This window comes from Teleopsis dalmanni, chromosome 2, assembly GCF_002237135.1.
Source record: "Teleopsis dalmanni isolate 2A chromosome 2, ASM223713v2, whole genome shotgun sequence".
NCBI classification, from domain to species: domain Eukaryota; kingdom Metazoa; phylum Arthropoda; class Insecta; order Diptera; family Diopsidae; genus Teleopsis; species Teleopsis dalmanni.
This window is the reverse complement of record NC_051847.1, coordinates 182,236,818-182,254,876: the sequence shown is the minus strand read 5'-3', so window position 1 is coordinate 182,254,876 and position 18,059 is coordinate 182,236,818. Positions and strand designations below refer to the sequence as shown.

At 27.8% G+C, this 18,059-nt stretch overlaps 1 protein-coding gene across 1 annotated transcript in view; it reads left to right on the top strand.

The window, feature by feature from the left end:
- Positions 1-18,059, top strand: part of LOC119676320 (forkhead box protein O-like) — a 297,012-nt gene that overhangs the window by 241,533 nt on the left and 37,420 nt on the right. The window lies entirely within an intron of this gene.

Here is an 18,059-nt window from a genome sequence, read left to right as displayed (position 1 = left end):
TCATGTCTTATTGTGATGTCTTCATAGCACTGCTACAGACCTCAAAATTTTAAGTTTTTTAAAATCCCCAAAAAAAGATATGTTAACACTTGAAATGTTGAATATGGCCAACAGAAATTCCAATAAGTCCAAAACACATAAAGAGTTGCATGCATCAGGTGGTGAACACTCCTTACTAAGTTCAAATAACAAGAAAATTCATTGTTCCAAGTTAAAATCCGACAAATTATCTAAGGATACCACGAGCTCCGCCACAGATATAAAAATTTGTCCACTAAAACCTTCACAACAGACAAAAAGAAAGACTCATGCATCCGAATCAAATGCACATCGTGAAAAATTGGCTTTAGCTAGATTATACGCAAAGAAACCATGTCCACCACCGAAAAGAAACACCAGAGAGCTTGTAACACCGCGTACTCAAGCAAATTCTAAATCTTCAAGTATAAAAATCTGTTTACCTTTACACTCGAGCCCATCAAGTAAAGTATCAATACAAGGATATCCTTCAAACAAAACCGCTTCAAGTACTAGTATTAGAAGAAGTCCCAGTAAAAACAGAGCAAAATCCCCAAAAAGGAATCGATTTGCGTGCTGTGGATGTAAGAGACAATCTGCACCAAATAAAAATCATTTGAAAACAGCTTCGAGTACTTGTGTGCTATGTAAAGATAGAAGACTGTCACTTATTGAAGATCGCTTGGATTCTAAAATTCAACGAATCATTTGCAATCATCCACCGAATACAGTGACACTTAATATCAGTCTAAAAACTAATGGGAATTATCATATTAACATATCCCTGACGCAAAATAATAAATATCTTGGTTGTTTGTTGGCCACTGAAAAAGCAATATCCAATATATCCAAGACATCACAATTTCAAGATTTTTTCAAAATTTTAATAGCAAATGATAAAAAAACAATTAAAAAGAAACAAAAACTATTTCATCCTGCTATTTCCTTCACAAGGTATGAGGAAGAGTAGTGCACAATTTCATATATGTTTTTAGTATTCAAAATTAATAGTGAGAATATATTTTTTTCAATAAATTTCAGTTCACTTAAAAGTATTTATAAAAAATAAATAAATTGCAACATCTCTATAATATATTAAAAATAAATACATATTAATATATAAGTTGAAATGATGGTTAATCACCACATTTGGTTTCAGATTTCTATATTTTCAACTATTCTTTTTTGATCATGTTCAATTGTTTATATGATCACCCGCTTAATATAGTCTTTAGCCGGATTTATTAAGTTGAATTTATATATGAAAAATTTTCTCATTGTTGTAGAATTATCTGCTCTGAACTTAAAAAAGTGGTATTCAATATCAATATTAATTGCAAATGAGTCAGATGGTTTGAATTAAGTGTGAACACCATAGACATTTAGCTTAACCCTTTCTGAAAACATTTTATAACCAATTCACACAACACAAAAATTTATAATTTTTATTATTATTTTGCTCATTCAGCTTATTTTACTAATTACGTCACAAAATCAAGTTAAAATTACAGTCAACAATAGATTTACGTCGGGCACAATAGACCCATAGACACATCCCATAGCAATAAACCATCTGATTTGATACGAAAATCTGAAAAACAAAATTACAATTCATTCCTATAATTGTAATTCGAAACTCAGCTGGCAATTCACAATAGTACAAATATGTAACGATATTGTGAATAGTTCTAACAAACTTAAGCAAAAGCAAAATAAAATTTTGTTACACAGTTCGTCAATAAAATTAAGAACTGCCGTGTGAACAGGTATTAAAAAAATTAAAATCAAAATGACAATTATTTGCGCTGTGTAAATAAATTATTACTAATTATTAAACTACTCACATAATACTCACTACATTCACTGATAGCTGCGCATATTACTGATTCAGTGATTAGTAGAAAAAGTCTTATGTTATAATACAATTAATAGTTCAACTGTAGATACATCAAATGAACCAAGCATAATGTCAAACGATTTTTGTTTTCTTTTTAGTATGAACCATTTACAACCAGTCTCATATTACCAGATTTTGAGTATGGGAACAAAAATTAGTGAAATTCAAGTAACTTTTTACTTGAATTTTACTATAAGTACTTACGGGAACAGCGCTAACATGTTAACTAAGTTATTTGCATTTTTGCAAATGTGCAAAAAGTTTTTGAATAATTTTTTTAATATTGGATGCATTGTGAAGCCTTGGCAGAGTTATTTCAAATATTATTCCAAAGTATTCAAATAAAATTTCCCACACTATAATCCAAGTCAGTGCTGGATATCTTATCCACTTATTCCTAAGAAATGATTTTAGTAGGTTAAAGTTTAGAGTATATTATATAGAAAATAATATTATACTGTTAACTCATATAGTATACTTAACCTAAAAACACTTTTTTATTTACTTTAAGTGCTACATTTACTTCAGGTAGACATAAAAGGAATATATATGGAAGACAAAATTATTTTTCTCATAAATTATCTCACAAATGATATTTTTATAAAGCAATTTACAGACAATTCTACTGTTCGGTTCTTAAGTGTACAACATTTGCAACTCAATTACCAGAGCACCTATGGAAGACATCTGAATCAAGCATCAGACGAAGGCAATTTAACAAGGCCAACTGGAGCTGCTGCTCCTGATGCTGCTGCTGCAATAATAATAAAATAAAAATTGCAAACGGAAACCAACAAATACAATTACAGTCGTATTACGGACGTATGCGACACACAACACACACACACGAATACAAAGTCTCATATGTGTATGTCACATTGTGTTGCATGCAACACAATCCTTTAGCAGTCAGTCAGATAGTCAGTCAGTTGGTCGTGTTGAAAGAAGTTCATAAAAAATGCTTGCCTCAACGTCGCTTTCTGCCCCAACCTGTAGCATTTCAATGTGTCTTACTTTTTATCGCTGACAATTGCAGCAACAATTGCTACACGCCAAGTTACAAGCAGCGAGTAAAAATTCCCCAAACCAGTAGGTTCTTACTCGTCCCTTTCTACTAGTTTTTTTTATTTTTTTTTCACTGCAATTGCAATTGCAAAGTTGCTTTTAAAAACTCGAACCTAATGCGATTGCCTGAAATGCATTTCATTTCATTCTTCATTTTCTTTCATTTCACTTTACTTCACTTTATTTTATTTTATTTCATTTTATTTTATTTCATTTTACTAGATTTTATTTTTTTATTTTATTTTTTAATGTCAAATGCATATGAAATTTTTAATGCAAAACTCTGCGGTATTCACGGTGTTGAAACGAATAAAGCAGAAACTTAAGCTGACAGTTTTCACTTCTTCCCCCTGTCTGCCTGCCGTTGCATTTTAACTTGTACGCGTCTTGTTTCATAAAGCTTACAGCTCATGCGGTATGAGGATTATGGCTTCACATTTCTGAGGCATGAAAGGAAACATTTCCTTTAACAATTTTCCCAGGAACTTAAGCCGCTGAATGTGAAAGCAAATATGAGATGATGAACGCTGACTAATAATTTAATCTCAGCGCCCGAAAATGTAACTCAAACTTTTATATTAAAAATTAATTATGTATCTTTAAGTTAATTTGTAAGTAAATTCATTTGTTCTTGTATGTAGATGACATATATTCCACAGGAAATACGATAAAAATAATATAGGGTTCCACTAATTATCATTTAAATAGATTTTAAAAAGGTTGGACTTGTCACCAAGTCACTACATCCTTTGAGAATTATTGTGACACACCGATTTTAGTTCCATAGACGAGTAGCAGTTAAGATGAGAACAAACAGCATTTCCTAAACACTTACTAGTCATTATAACTATGACTAGTCATACTCATAACTAGTCACTGGTCAGTTATGCAGTAACTGCACACCTATGGAAAGTTTATGGAATAGAAGTCTCAACATAACGATGCTCTTAACACACTTATCAGTAAAGTGTGCCGATAACTGCCTGTTAGAACTGCACGAAAGTCAGCCAATATTAATTAAAACTATACGTTTGGATATAATTTCCTCCTTGATTAAGAGCGAGGTCTATCTAACACCTCTGTTTATCTTTGGATACTAACACCGGACTAGAAACACAACACAACATGGAACCAATGAAAGTAATTGTATCAATCATTCTACCCGTGTAACATATATTTGGGTTTTAAAGCCAGCCACTGCGACACCTAGTTTAAGGAACCAACCTCTATTGGTCAGACAGCTGAACTTGCGAGCCGTGACCTCCGTAAATCCTACTGACAATAAAAGCCTCAGATAATGGTTAATGATAATTGTAAATAAATTAACATAAAATTGTTTTTCAGTATAACACCCCACCCACATACACACTCTAACATAATCTTGACTAGTCCACTGTAATTGACCAACGAGTTATAATCGCCCTTTGCCAATTTCTTAGAAATTTGATAGTATAAGGCGAATGTCCACTAGTTTGAAAATTTTGAATACATACATTTATCCCTACTAAATTCAGTTATGCATTTCAATTTCTTTTAAACACTTAAGTGATCAAAGCAAGGAAATATAATGGTTTAGTATGTGTCTGCATAGTCCATGCATAGTCTGTAGTTTCTCACACTTTTATCATAAATCATAAATTAAAAGCAGAAACCACAGACTAATGTCATAAATCACAGTCTGGCAATACTATTGGAATTACATTTATTCTGCTGATGGTACCGACAACTCAAAAATTTGACAGAACTATGTGCTGCATAAAAATAATTCGGCACCGGCCATGAGAAATCAAAGTTTTTGTGTTTTAACAAATTGAAAACATATACCATATAATGCATAGCAACGCTTTTTAAGACTACAACTAGTTGTTATAGAACTAACGAGTAATTTGTCTTTGATACTAATTAATATTTTTGTGAACGACCAGATCACGTGAGTGTTTTCGAAGAATTCGGTAGAGCAGTATCAGAAAGTCAATTGAGTTGTATTAATATTGAGAATCAATACAGTTGATTTGAAGGGATGACTTTCTAGTTTTCATTTACTATACCCAGTCTCAGCAAGGAAGTAAGTTACAATTGTTGGAAAATATTTCTTAGAAGATCTAGAATAATTATCACAACTGCCAATAATAAAAGCTCGAAATACAGCCGACTCATAGACAGCTTACATATAATCTGTTAGAATCTGCAATAGATTCTTTTTGAAAAAGATTATTTTTCTTCATATTCTAATAAAATATTACTGTTTCGATAAAGTATTATATTAATCTAAAATAATACTTATTTAATATAATAAATAGAACTGTTTGAAAAATAAACATTATTAATATCAATAATAATATTAATAATAATAATATTATTATATTAATATTAATAATAATATGTTATTAATAATAGTAATAATATTTGCTTTTTTTATGTTTTTAAAAATTCGAAATAGTTGAATTCGAATTAATAATAATTAATTAAAATTTTAAAAAACTAACTTCGAAAGCTCATAAGTTTTAAAGCTAAAGTAGATAACAAAAATAATAAATTCTATACAAATATAATAAATTCTAGAATTTATTATTTTTGTTTTTGGTTAATATCGAACTAACAAAATATATAGAATCAACAAACTGTGGATTGTGTGGATTGTTTTGATTTTCTATAGCAAATTGTTGTTCTGAAACTCTGGATGGCCCATTTATATATTAATATAGACAATTTAAAATCAACTTCCAATATCTTATTGTATATATTACTTTTGTTATTAGAACAATGACATATCAGTATTTACAAAAGTACATATACAGTACCTTTCAATTTTATTCATTTTAAAATGATCCGAAAAAATGATTCGTCCTTACGCACAAAGCAAGTATTTCTAACAAATATTTCATATTTCAAATTTTCTCAAAATCCAGTGATTTTTAAACTGTGAAAGTGATGAGAGCTTTCAGTTAACATCCTTAAAAGCTTGAAAACAAATTGCTTATTCGTAGATTATTCAACGAATAAGGTCCTTGTCTTTACTTTAGACCTTATGAAAAAGCTTTATTCCTGCTCGCAAAGCTTAAATTTTAAGTCTTTTAATTAAAGTCTAAAAAAAAGAAGAATTGATTTATGTAGAAAATATAATTTTAGATTTTCCCAAACCATAATATATACGTACGTGAACTAAATATAGAAGATTAAGATAACTATGATAAGAGTGTGGATAAAATAGGAGTAGGTGAGCTACTGTTTCCAATAGATAACCATAACATGCACATAATGGAGTAAGGGGTCTATATTACTCAATTAGGTCAAAAACTTTTTTGAATCTACTCATAAAGTTTTATAATCCTACCAAATCATTAGATTTCTAGGGTATAGATAAAGGATTTGATTTGTATTTGTAAAGCTGAATCTAATTAAATATATAAAAACAAAAGGCAGCCACTTTATATATATAAAAGAGTTATGTCTGGAAAATATTGATGTGTGAGATAGTCGTTTTCAGCCAATTTTAAATATTTTAACCAAATAATTTCAAATAATTTATTCATGTGTGCACTCAAGTATAATTTTAGTGAATAGGAATAGCGTGGATCTTCTTAACGACACATACTCCAAGAAGAGTAGGAACGAAATGGGACTTCTAATCCAATTTCAAGGTAAACTTTTATCTAGAAAACTACGTATATAAACAATTTAAAGTAAAATAAAAACGCAATTGTTCATTTTATTTAATTTCCAATTTATTTCTGTTAATGTTCCTGAAAAAATTAATTCACTTTACATTGTTATAATTACAATAATAATTATTATCAAGACTTTTCTTTAAAGTTATTATTATAATTAAAAAAAAAAGGATTTTTATTAAAACTATTACTTTTGAAATCCTTCTAATTGAAATTACTTTTTTTTTAAACATATATTTTTTTGTTTTCACAAGTTTTCCTTTTATTTATTGTTTTTATTAATCTAACTACTATTTCAACATATAATTTGTAATTTTTTCATTATATTTTTTCTTTAATTGTAGAAGTCAAATCCAATGATAATATTCTGCAATAACAGGTCTTAAACTAAATCATCAATATTTTATGGAGTATCTAATACATTGTTTAAACAAACTAAATAAAATATATTTTATCGAAATGGATATTAAGGACTGATAAAAATTAATTTTTTTTCCAATGATTTATAATTTTCTTATTATCTTCCATTTAATTGTTTATAATTTTTTAAGTTCTGACAAGCATTTTTTAACATCTAAGTTACCTCGATTTATGTAGCAAAGTTTTGAATATAAAAATCCTGTATATATGTTTGAATAAACAACATTTATATTGAATATTTATATACGTATATACATATATAATATTCAGTAAGTAAAGTTTTTGTAAAACCTTATCTTATATAAACTACTAACACAGATAGCTCAGTTTTATACATTAACTTAACTGTGCTATTGGTACGCACTTTATATAGCCGATAATCAAGTTTTGTTCTTAAAATTTAAAAAAAAGTAGATATAAATAGGTTGGCTTGAAATTAATTACAATTTTAAAATATTTTTAGAAAAATAAAATTTTTAAAATATACATTTATTAAGAATTTTTATAATTTTTTTTTAATTAAACAATAAATTTAGTTATACGTTTTGAAATAAATTTTAAATTTAAATTCAAATAAAAATTTTTAAAAATATAATTTTTAAAAAATACATTTATCAAGAATTTCTATCATTTTTAAATCAATCATCAAATTTAGTTATACATTTTAAAATAAATTTCAAATTTAATTAATAAAAACAAATATAAATCAAACGCGTTTTAATAAGTTATCTTTCCTAAAAACTTTTCGCATTCAAAAAACAAAGTAGAAAAAAATTTCGATTTAATTTTATGGAAATAAAATATTAAGAAAAAATTTAATTTAAAATAAAATAATAAAATAAAATTTAATTAATAATAAATAATCATACAAAATAAAAATAAAATAAAAATAAAAAAAAAATAAAACAAAAAAGTAAAACGAGGCTGTAAAAACAAATATTTTATAAATACTTTAAATTTTTATATAAATAAATCCAAAAATCTATTATATTGAAATGAATTTTGTTTAAATATTTAATTAAATTGCATCAAATTTTTGAATAATATTAAAGTTTGTAAAGTCTTAAAAATAAAACAATTTCATGCATTTTATTTTATAATATTTTCTTAACTAAATTTTTAAATTACATTTTAAAATAATAATTTTTTTTTAATTTTAATATACGCTGTTACAATATAAAAATTATGAAATAATGAAAATGACTTTCTGAAGCTGACTGTCGAAGATAGTCGAAATATTGGAAAGTATCTTAATAAAAAATAATTTGTTTTAAATATAAATAATAAATTATAGTTTTTCTTGTTTTTATTTAAATAATAAAATAATTTTCATATTTATGTTTTAGAAATAAATTAAAATATTTTTTTTTTCATATCGAAACAGGAGAAAAATGTTAACAAATTTTTGTATTATAATAAAACTTTATTTCAAATTAGTAAATTTTATTATTTAATTATATTATATTGTATAATTATTTCATATATATTATATAGTATAATTATATCATACATTATATTGCATAATTATTTTATGCAATATACAGTTATAACACATTATATTTTACAATTATATTGTATATTACATTGCATAATTGTTCTATAAAGAGGTTTTTTCCAACAGTACTGAACTACAACAACAAAAATTTATTTTGTTTATTATTTTTATTAATAGAATTTTTGACTGACCATACATCTGTTTCGAGTATTGCCAAATACCCATCATCAGTGGTCTTGGAAATAATTCTTGTATTTAATTATACGTAAATAATTATTTTTGAGACTGCAAGTACCAGGAATCGAACTCGAGTCCTGCCAAATGTGAAGCTCAGAAACAGCGCACCTTAACCAACTGATCCAAAGCCGTACTTGACTTTTTATGTTCGGATATATTTCTGGAGTTTTATTACTTATTTTTATTATATTTTAAAAGTTAAGACGTTATTAACTTCAGACAAGAAAAAAATAAAAATCTTTTCGTATAACATTTTTGCATAAATAATAACAAAATAATAGGTGAAAATTAAAATTAATTAATTAAAATTTAAAAAAATAATTCATAAAACAATAATTTAATTATATAAGAAATCGATTCTTATTTCAATCAAAAATTGTCGAAGGTTTGCCAACCTATCTTATCTAATCAATAGCTCAAAACTTATTCATATAAGTATTTTTAAAACATATACATAAACTTCAGTACATCTTTTAGATTCCTAAAAAATTGTTTTAATTTCAAACTTAAAATAATTCAATTAATTTAAAAAATTTTTACGTTTAATTTTTTTGTTTTTGTTTTAACTTAATCCTGAGGATTTCTCTTATTTAATTAAATATGAACAATAAAAAAATGTTTGTTTCAAATTAAAGCTTCGATTTAGAATTTTTATAAAATATTTTATTATAAAATCATAGTATAAGGAAAGTTTATTATAATTAAGAAAAAATTAACATTTTAAACTTAAATTTAAACAAAAATTATAAATGTAATTATTTAATTATAAAAATTGTGCTAATTATTTCATAATTTTACTTACTTAAGCGTAAACATTTTCAAGATTTTCTTAATGAAACATAAAATTTTTAATTTTAATTTTATACGTTTAACGTTTATTTAATATTAAAGTATTTACATCAATGTTTTTTTTTTTTATTTTCATAAAATTATAATATATTGTATAATTTTACACGTCTATGTAATTTTTTAAAAGTTCTACAAATATTAAGTTCTGCAAAATTTTTTCTTTATTACATTAACTAATATTTTTTGTTTTTAACATTTAAACTAGTAACTAGAAAAACATTCAATTATTTAATTTGTTTCTGTATATTTTACTTAATAACAATTATTATTTATTTTTTTTTTATATATTTATATATAAGTTGAGGCGACCAGTTGAAAGCTGAAACAAAGAGAAAAAAACCAAATCATTAGATAAAGTTTTAAAAATATTTAAATATAAGGATATAAAATATTATTAAAAAAATAATCGATAAAAAATAATAAATAAAACAATATAACAAAATCTTAAAATCTTAGTTAGAATAACATTATAATTAATAAGAATTAATTATATAAAAATGGATTCTAAGTTAAATAAACTTTTAAGTAGAAATCAGAAATAGGTAATATATCACACTACTATTGCCCAAGATGAAGAGCGTGAAATATGTCGTTCATATCAACTTACATAGGTGATATCTGGATGAGGTGCCTTCTTGAGTTCAATTTCATTAATGAATTAATAATTTGACACATTTAATATATTTTAATGATATTAATAATAAACGTAAAATATGAGGACCAACATGTCAGGAAAATCTTCCTAAAAATATTATTGGGTTTTAAATTAGAAAAATACTGAATCCATGCAATTCAAAATGTAAAATTAATTAATTAAGTTATAGCTAAAATCAACTTAATTAGGAATCAATAAATATTGAAAGTTGAAAAACAGAATATTTACATATAATATCCTTATATGATCTTCAACATATGTAATATTAGGAATTGAAGGATTTTGAACAGAAAAAAAAAACAAAAAAATTGTCGACTCTCTGTTATCGATTTACTCAGTACTGATTTTATTGGTCAACATTGTGAATCTTGCTCGAAAAAAGCACTCAGTTATCACTTAATATAATATACATTGCTTGCTATTATTTAGCATCAGAGAAGGCATCAAAAAGAAAGCAAGATGAATGGAATTAATTCAGCAATTTCCAAATTGTGCCCAAAGTGCAGCTCAACTCTCCATGATGTCGCCCATCTGTTCTCATATCCCAAATGCACAAACCGATTCAAGCCCAATTAATATATTCTTTATACCCAGCTATTCAAAATATATTCGTGATCGCAAATAATCTACTTCTCTGTCACAATTCCTTTACCTAACAATATTCTAATGCTTGCATTCGTATTTGGAACTCCTTTCATATTATCTGCTTTATAGATCTCCAAATTTGTTCACTGGATATTATTTGAGAAATAATATAGAAAAAATGGCACGATTCCGATAATGGCACGATTCCAGTGTTCCCATTTTTATTGAAAACAATCAAGAAGATGTAGTAGTACCATACTATACGAGTAGTTGCCATTAGAACCTTAATATCTAAAGAAGAAAGCTATAGCCGCAAATAATGCAGTAGAAGAAATGGTTCAAAATAGCTAACTCTACTCTAATATGTTGATATACATATCAGGCTTGCTCAGAAAATCTGAATTGAGTCAAAATAAGTCTTGGATTGTTAAAATTAAACTTAATTACTCTCTTATTTTCTTTATTATGTATTACTAACTTTTACGCTGTTAGAATGATTGTTCCTCAAAATTATTAATATCAACTGCTTTCCTTTCTTTACCAAACCAATATATAGAAATAATTGAATTTAAATAAACTATAGCACATCAAGTACTCAACTTTCCTGCATTTCAATAAAAGTAATACAAATTGATTCCACCATTAAATAAATCATTTAATTATACTAAACTACCATTAGGAATTATGCTCCCATTATGTTTATAATATATTCAAATCACAAGAGAAAGAATAAAAATTAATATTCATTTTTAGTTGGCTTTAGTAGAATTCATACTATTTAAATTATTCATAAAACCAATTTCGCACTATTTGACCGATAAGAAGACACCGCAAAAATATCCTTAAGTATAGGCAAGATAAGACGAACTGAAGTGGAAATAGGAAGCAAATTATGCAAAAATGTTAATAACAATTTGCATATAAATAAGTGTTTGATAATAACATAAAAATGAGTAAAAATATTACCTAAAAAAAAAAAATTAATATATAAAAAAGTATATCTTACACACAAAGAAAAAACTTTTCTGCTCTCGTTGGCCCATCGACAGCCCAAAATATCTCAAATCTCGAATGTCAAAAATTACACCATAAAAATTTCAAATTGTTAGTATTTTCGCGCTGTAATAACAATAAATCCGACGAAATTATTAGTTGTCAGTCATAAAATTTTTAGCCTGACATTGCAGCAATCCCAACACCCCAACTATAGTCACTCCTCCATTGACTCGTCTCAGTATACGGAATTTGTATTTTAATAGCCCACAGATCTGTAGGCAACGCTTATCTTTTTTATTGGTTACTTGCCGGCATTTTAGTCATAGTTCACGCATTTTTATTGCTCGCCGCTGTTTATTGTGAGACTTATGGGCTCAGTCGACTCATATACACTGGCAAGGATATAAACTTAAGCCTGGTATACTTAAGTAATTGAATATTATTTGCAATTTGACAATTTAGCGCCACACTTTGCTCGTTTTAAATCCTTTTATAATATTTTTTTATTTATGATTTTTTTTTATATTAAATATTATGTGATAAATATGTGTTAAATTATTATTGCCTACATATAATAGTCACATAAACTACATACGTACGACTACATATCTTTTTTATATGAGATAAAATATTTTTATTAATAAATAAAAATATATTTTAAAAAAATAGTGTGTTAAATAGAATTGGATCTTTTAACGTAGAGTTGTTTAATATAGTGATTAATATATGATATATAAATATATGATTTATATAGTTGAAGATGCAAGTTCAAAATATCTTTATATTAAATAGTTTATAGTTTTTATTCGTCATAATTGACTTTAAAAATCAAATAGAATTCAATTTAATTTGTACAACTTAAAAACTACTACGATACGAAAGATCAAAAACAGGCTAAGACATTTATCAACCCATCTAAGGCAGCCTCAAATTCTCATCAGGTTTTTGACAGAACATCTGCAGACTAAGGTACCATTTTAATAAAATTAATTCATCCTTTCGAATGGATGTTTAAACGGCTGAACACATTCTCTGTAAAAATCCTAAACTTCTTCAGCATGCTTCAGCGCATCCATACTGGTATAATTTTTAGTCCTTACCCTGTTCTCCTAAAATGACCCAGACCGAATATTCCAACGGATTTGCATCTGGCGAAGTTGAAAGCCATTTATTTCGTGTAGACGATGCGTTGGATGCTTCACTGGGATATTTTTAGTTTTTTGCGCATTTGATTACCGCTACAAAGTGAACTTTGTTCAAGTCGAGCCTTCATTTTTTATATGATTTGACAAATAAGATGTGATTAGATTCGATAAATGGATTTATAAAATTTATAAATGTCTAGAAATGTTACTATAAAAATGTTAGATAAGTCTAAAAATATTCAATTGGGCAACAAAATTTGACAGATCGAGCTTAAGTCTACCATAGATTTCAAAACCCTTAATAACTAATAACCCCAATTAAAAGTGATTCATGTTAACTACTACATTTTAAAGCTGGGTTAAAGGACGCTAACATCTGCAGATTTTTGAAATATCGAGTGAAATATACGTCATCTTAATCGTTTTTATTCTGCGCTTTAGTACTTAGTACCTGATTTTTATTAAACTAAATAAGGTCTGTAAGTTGAAACCAATAGATATTGTGTAGTTTATTAATAGCCTTAATTAATTCAGGTTGAATTATGAAACTTTTTTCATGGATAGTATAATAGATCTGTAGAACACAATAGACACAATAGACAATAAAATAGAATCTAATAGAAATAGAATAGAAAGATTGTAGTGCACCATTGTCTTTAATAATTGTAATAATAGGAATAATGATTTCTAAATTTTAATCAGAAAATTTCTTATAAATTGAAGAAAGCATAAATTAAGTTATTATTGTTGACGTTATGGCTTCAAAAGAAATACTTTATACTTTTATGAATACTTTTTCATTTAAAAAGCAATGAATCAAAAGAGAAGTTAAATAGTAAAAAATTTTCTGTAACCAATCAATTAATTGATTGTCGTCAATTATTGCTGGCAACAAAAAACCAAAATCAAAATCGTAAAACGAAACATTTTTATTTATGCTAAATCACGCCAATCCTGCCAACAAATTGCCACTTCCTTGAATAATTACGACAAACATGAAATTAAATTTTTATTGCTCCATTTAAATGGTTTCCAGTAATTTTCAAATTATATTGCAGAGAAACCACAGTACCAAGAAAGCAACAATAGCAGTAACGAGGACAATAAGGACAATACGACCTGCAAAAAAAAAAAAAGAAAGGAGCAAAAACACTAATACAAATTGTCGTCAATTTAATGGCATTTAATCCCATCTTGCTCCTTCCGCGCCATAGTCTTATTGTGCAGGATTGGTGAGTCGGTGGAAACGGAGAGAACACCTCCTCAACAATTGTGGGCACTTCAGTTGTAATGCCGCCAACCAAAGCCACATGCACGCGTACTTGACTCAAATTATTGGTTTAAAAATGTGCATGAAGTGAGCGAGCAACTTTGAAGTGGAGTAAAGGATATGCTATAGAACTGCAAGGAACAGAGCATACGAATACGGATGCAAGGAAAAAATTATAAATTTGTAGAAAAATATAAGAACAAAAAGTGTTGGAACTCACTGAACCCGCCAAATCTGTTGTGCAAGTGTGCAAAAAAGCTGCCACAGAAGAGAGTAGAAGTGGTAGAAATGGCAGCAGCAGTGGCAGCAGCAACTTAAGTGAGGATGCTGACAATCTTGACAAGAGCTTCTTAAAATGTTTAAGGATTTTGGTGGGTAAATTCAAAAGGACAAGCAAAAAATAAAATAAAATGAAACAATATAAATGACTTAACACCAAACAAATAAGGAAAGTACGAGTAAGTAAGACGTACGTACCAGGATTACCACTTGTTGAATGGATTGCGTACACAATCCATGAAGGAAGGATAACTGTGAGTTGCTTGCGAAGACTAAACAGTAATGTATAGTGCAAGCGTGCAAGGAACTGGAAAATGAAAGCAACAAGGAGCTTCTGCTTCTGCTTCTGTTTGTGCTTTTGCACAGTTAACGAGTGAATGCTCTGCCAAAGGGTGTTTAAAGGATAAACAACATTTAAATATGTCAGGAAGTATTTTACTCGTCGGAAGTATAAAATACTTAAGCAGCTTGGAAAATGATTTGGAAAATGCTCTTGTATTGCAAAAGTGCGTGTATCTGTGCAAGTGTATCTTTACGTTCATCACCTATCCGACGGCAGTGCTGTTGATGTAGATATTAAAATTTATAGAGTTGTGTGAGAGGTGCTAAGCAAGCAAACGATAAAATTGTTTAACACATTGACTCACATGTGAAATGCTTTTGGCTACAAATTGACTGCGATGCGATGCGGTTCAAACACGCGTCTTATTTTATGAACTCACAAACTCATAAACTATTGTGGATTCCCCACCTTTCGATGCCACCACATTTTAACCAAAGACCTATAATTTGTGAGATTTTGTGGCGATGGCTGCTGATTTCGTCTAATAAAATTTCACACCTCCACTTGACATTTGAAGTGTTGTTTGCATTAGGAATTTATGAGCAGTTAAATTAATCACCTTATTTATGTTTGTATATATGTTTTTTTTTATTTTTTTATTAAATTATTTAATTTATTTTTATTCTAAAATTAAATCGTAACAGATGTTCAATAGTGTTTTAAGATAATACTACTGATTGAGTTACTATAACAGCTGTATCTTTTATCCTATATCATAAGTATAATAGTTTTATATTTTATACAATACTATTATGGCATTTTCGATTGGTATATCTAAATTCTAGATTTACTCTCGATCTGTCACATTTTATTGACCAATTAAACGTTTTTAGAGTAATCTAACATTTTTGTAATAATAGATTAATAGGTTTTTCTTATATGTCAGTGCACTTCTTTAGCTAGAAGAAGATGAAATCTTAGGAGCCCCTTTTCTTGCCCGCCTGACAGAGCTGTCATCTTGTAATATTAGTGCCTTAGCCAAATTTATAAAGCTGTCAGGTTGGTTGTCAGGTTGGAGTCGTTATCTTTTTCGGCGTTGGTCGTACACAGATCTTTTAGTCTATTCCCGTGGTACCACAATAGGCCCTTATTTAAGCTCAAATGGTCTTTTCGATACAAGGCCGCCACTTCAACCCACCTAACTACCTAGTAGGTCTGAAAGTCTTTCATTATCTTCAATAATAGAAAAAATAAACTAGATTATTTTAATTATTTTTCTCACAGATTCTGTTCACAGAATCATTTTGTATATAGAGTCAAAAGCAAAATAATGTATCCGGTAGAATTCATATCTATTAGACAGAAAACTGTATGTAGAATATAATTTTTAATTATTTAGCATTATTTAGGAACTGAAATTTAGAGTTAGGAATAGGATTTTATTCATCTAACAGACACCATATAATACTGTATAAGACATAATACTGTATATATAACACCATATAAGACACCATATAATACTGAATATATTTTTATAACTAACACTAACACTGTACACAAATACCAGTAAATACATTTGCACAACATGAACAATTACTTTTCTCATACAAATATATAGAGAAATCATCATTTTTGAGATGATGAATAGTCCTTGAAGAATTTAAAATTTTTGCACAATAATCTCTCATTCTCATAAATTTTTTAACAAACTATCAAAATCATTATTCTTAATAGCTCTTGAATGATCTTAACTTATTGAGGTCAAGAGAGTCTTCCATTCTTAACGGTTTTTTGATAAACTTAAGTGGACTTAAGTGGACCGAATTTTTTCAAGTAGCATATAATATAATCGAAGTATTCGAAGTAAACTAGAATACTTCAATTATAGTTATTTTTTTTTCAATACGTTTATGTATAGTCTTCATATCCGACAAAGTTTTATATCTATTAATAATCATCAATTGTACTTAAGTTTGCCTTATATATCATCAGCTCCAAAAAGTTCACTGTAAAGAATTTTGACGTTGCACAGAGATTAGTCTAACAAACACTGGTCAAGGAGATAATTATAATTGATTTATTCTAGCATAATATATTCTTCCGGAATTTATAATCTTCTATCATTAGAAGATGAAGACATAATTAATTAATCGATGAAGCACCCATGGATCTGACTATAATGAAACGGATCATAACTAGCGACAAATCATGGGTTAAGGAGTATGGCACGAGAACGAGTCAGCAATCTTCACTTCACAGTGAATATTATAAAACACTCAACGGTATAATTGTAAAAGCTTCTGATATAAATACACTGAGTAACAAATCATACTTAAATCTCGCATGGTTACGCATGTTACAATGCTACTAACTTATAAGAAAAAATCGAGGCGCTATCAGTGTCTAATAATTATAAATTATAAATGATTTCTCTTATATCTTCAAATTTTAAATTTTTAAAATTGATCACCAACTTTTTCTATTCGAAACAAAATCTTTAGGAAAAGTTTTATTGAATTAGATACCAGTTAGTAAAAGTAAAAATGACATTAAACTGTTAAGCAGTTAAGCATTTTAAATTAATTAGCCCGTTACCGAGCTACTCTGAAACCTAACTGCAAATCTCAGTGGCAGTAAAAGAAATGAAGTTGGCAACTTTGCAACAAATGTCAAAACTTTGCAAACTTTTGCAACTAAATAAAGTTGGATTAGTGTACTTCCAGAGCTAAGGTGGTCGTATGGTGACCACCTATGGACTAAGTGTAGCATTCAGTTCATGTCAGTTCCAGTTCACAACCAGTTTTGCAGTTAACAACATAATCAACTGGGCTGACTGACACTCTCCTGTCTCCTGCGCATTAACTTCATTTATTTATTAACATTATTCATGCAGAATTTATTAATGATGTAAAAATTTGGTATTAAAATTTAATCAGACATAAAAAGTTGTCAACTTGAAAATTGTGCGCCACAAACGTTGCCACTTTACATGCCACTTTGACACCTCCTCGATTACTTCATGCAAGAAGTAGAAATATGTACGGTGTAGCGTTTCCTTGAAGCAACCACTTGCCCAGATACAATTCTTGTTCCTGTCAATATTTCAGCAATTGTGGGTGGAGATGGGGGGGAGGTGTGCGGCAGCGCAGCATTTAACTTGAAATTAGCTTTTTTAGACTGTGAGTGACTGCTATGCA